At 31.5% G+C, this 3145-nt stretch overlaps 1 protein-coding gene across 2 annotated transcripts in view; it reads left to right on the top strand.

Annotated features, from left to right (window-relative positions):
- The window catches only part of LOC128249599 (uncharacterized), a 35937-nt gene that overhangs the window by 13178 nt on the left and 19614 nt on the right, over window positions 1-3145 (top strand). Inside the window, exon 2 of one of the 2 annotated variants that reach the window (XM_052973566.1) lies at window positions 23-165. The exons of the other annotated variant lie outside the window; for it this stretch is intronic. The gene's annotated coding sequence lies outside the window, so the exon portion shown is untranslated. The remainder of the gene's footprint in view (window positions 1-22; window positions 166-3145) is intronic. 2 annotated transcript variants of the gene reach the window in all.

The following is a 3145-nucleotide window of genomic DNA, read 5'->3' as shown; positions in this document are numbered from 1 at the left end:
TTTTTTTTTTTTTTTTTTCTAGTGTGGTATGGGTGTAAATTTGGACATTTTCTATGCCGTGTTAATACACCTAAATGATGCTTTGATAGTGATATAAAATGAGAGTGTGAAGTTAAAGAATAATAAAAGCTTTCTTACACAGTGACCTTGAAGACAGATGCATTGGTCAGTAAAACCTATTTTTTATTACAAGAAAGCTAATGGTTTTGTTTCTTGAATTTGAGGCTTTCATTTTATTTGGTTTAAATATTTTTATTTTCATAAAACATTGGGTAACTATGCAACTTTTAGACTTGCTTTAAAGCTGTCTCAATCCTAGGCAAGCAGTTATGTTCTTGATCCAATAGCATGATGCAATTGTATATGAATACACAACCGTATTGTCGGTAATCCAATGCATTACACTGCGCTGTAATGCATCGACTGTTAACTAAAAGTAGTTAACCAATAGCCAACTAAATTACATTACAGGTCATTTAACCCTTTAGTGTTCAGATTAATCTGTTAAATGTAATACTTTTTTCACTCAAATTGTTTTGAATTAATCATACATTATCTTACAGCTTTGAAGTTTCAATGGTGTGATAGTTTATTCTTAGAATGTCAATGTAGGTTAGGTGTGAGGGGCTAGATATGGCCAGTTTGAATTTAAAACATGTAGGATATTTGGGCTGGATATGGCCGGCTTAAACACCAAAGGGTTAATGTTTTGCCAGGTTTATTAGAGGATCAGACAAAATGTTTAGGTATCTGTTTTTTGTCCTTTGTTCTGAGTGCAAATCCTTCCTAAGATCAAATTTATTTTCTGTCTTTCTGGAGAGGTCAATGAAATATAATATCAGTTATGTACTGGGATCAATTCGGCAAAAACTTTCTCTCAGAATGTGTGGCCTTGTATATTAGAAGTGGACGTTGTTTAATACAGCAGGTACTTTTATTTTATTGAAGTGATGTTAAAATGTATTAATAATACTTTATCCTTTCAACAAGGTATTAATATACAAGTGAAATTAGGAATCTGTAACAACTTTTGAATTTGAAGGAAAAAGAAATGTTATATTATTATACTAATTACCTAAGCATTACATTTTAGTATACAAGAAAATAAAACCTTACCAAGGCCCATCCTAAATAACTCAGCCTACTTCATACACTTACATTTTTTTTAAGTGCTTAAGTAGGGAGCAATTATTTACAAAATAGCAACTTCTCTTACGTTAGCAGTGAATATTTTGGGAAGCCAAGCCTTTGTTTATTTGCAGTTACATTTAGAGGAGTCTATTATTTGCTATTACATTTAGAAGAGTCTATTATAACTCTAACCATCATATGCAAAATGAATAGGGGTTAAAAATGAACATCTTAAATCAGTTTAAAACATATACGAAGGTTATATAAGTTAGGTATATATTGCTTTATTTGGTTTTGAGATTGGGGTCTTCAGCCATAGAACAATTTAGATATATAATGCTAATTTTCTATGCTATGGCTTGATGACATTACAATATGATAGCAGGTTTAAGGACCACATTTTTGTTAATAAATTTCATTTTTGGCTACAATTCTATGGTTTTGTGTCTTACTCCATCACCAACTACTACAAAGTATACTGGATGTACTTTACTGTAGAACCAAAACAGGTTTCCATTCCCTTGATTAGACCATGTGTTCCTCTTGAATCTATATCTTATTAGGACTGCAATCTCTCGGCATTGTTAGAGCATTGGAAAAGCTGCTTTGCAGAATTTGTTTTAACTCTTTACATTCTGAATTCAAATCCTACTATGATCAACTTTCCCTTTAATTTCTCTGAGGTCAGTAAAATGAAGTACCAGTCAAGTGCTGGTATTAATGGTATTTACTAACTATTCACACTCAAAATTGCTGGCATTGTGCCTATGTCAGAAACTTGTTGCTTCAGTGAGAACCATTCTAACCATATTCCAACTGTGGAATGTTGAAATTTTTTTTTAAATGTATTAACATTGAAGGCAGACACTGCCTGACTGCTCAAATGTATTCATTAAACAATATAGTCTTGTTGTGGTCTTCTGTATTAGGAAGAGTAAATCTTGTTGTTTGCTTATATGTATTTGGAATGTCAAAGACCTGTGGGAACATCCCACTTTTGGCTGGAGGAATTTGCAGGAAGGAAGTCTAGGTGAAATTAGGATTGCAACAAGGTTGTTAGCTCAGTACTCACTCCACCATTAACTCTTCTAATACCAACCTGTTTGTATCATAGAACCAGAGCTATGAAATACATTTTTAATTTAAGGTGATCCAAATTAAAATCTTTCATCAGAATTTCATGTTGATGCTCCAAATTTAAATAAAGAGCTGTTTTATAAGTTAATTGAAACCAGGGCTTTGTATTTTAACAGAAATATAACAAAAGGCTTAATCAATGCTTACACCAACAATTTATCCTAAATAATGTGACACTATTCCAATGATGGATACTTCTGACTAGCTTTCAATTCAACTTGAAAATTATGATTTTTGGTAAACTGCCATTTAAACTGAAGTTTTGAATGTAATATTTTTAAATATTCTTAAATGAAGTTATCACAGTATCAACTGGATCAATTACACACCACCAGTCACAATGCATTTCCAATTTTATCAAAAGGATTAATAATTCTTATAATTTCATAAGAATATTGGATAAATGAAATAATTATTCAGTTTTAATCCTTTTGATACCAACTCACCATAACCTAATTAACTGTCTTACAAAATTTTAAATGTTTACCCCTTTAGCATTTGGATTACTCTATCAAATGTAATGCTTCTTTATTCACATTGTTTTGAATTAATCATACATTATCTCTTAGCTTTGTGATTTTAATGATGCAATTGTTTTTAAAATAACATTGTAGGGTAGGTGTGAGAGGCCTGATTTGTCCAGTGTGAATTTAAAATAGGAAGAATATTTGGGCTGGAAATGACCAGCTTGTTGATTTAAAGGGTTAAATTAAAACTACCCATCATGATTTTTATGTTAGTCTTCATGTTCCAAATACCGACTTATTGAAAAAGTTTGTCATTGTGCTTAAGTTCCTCCAAATTTGAGTTACTTTAAAAAAAAATTAGGTGCAGGAGTGGCTGTGTGGTAAGTAGCTTGCTTACCAACCACATGGTT

Source organism: Octopus bimaculoides, chromosome 16 (genome assembly GCF_001194135.2).
Source record: "Octopus bimaculoides isolate UCB-OBI-ISO-001 chromosome 16, ASM119413v2, whole genome shotgun sequence".
Classification (NCBI taxonomy): domain Eukaryota; kingdom Metazoa; phylum Mollusca; class Cephalopoda; order Octopoda; family Octopodidae; genus Octopus; species Octopus bimaculoides.
This window is presented reverse-complemented; position numbering and strand designations above follow the sequence as displayed.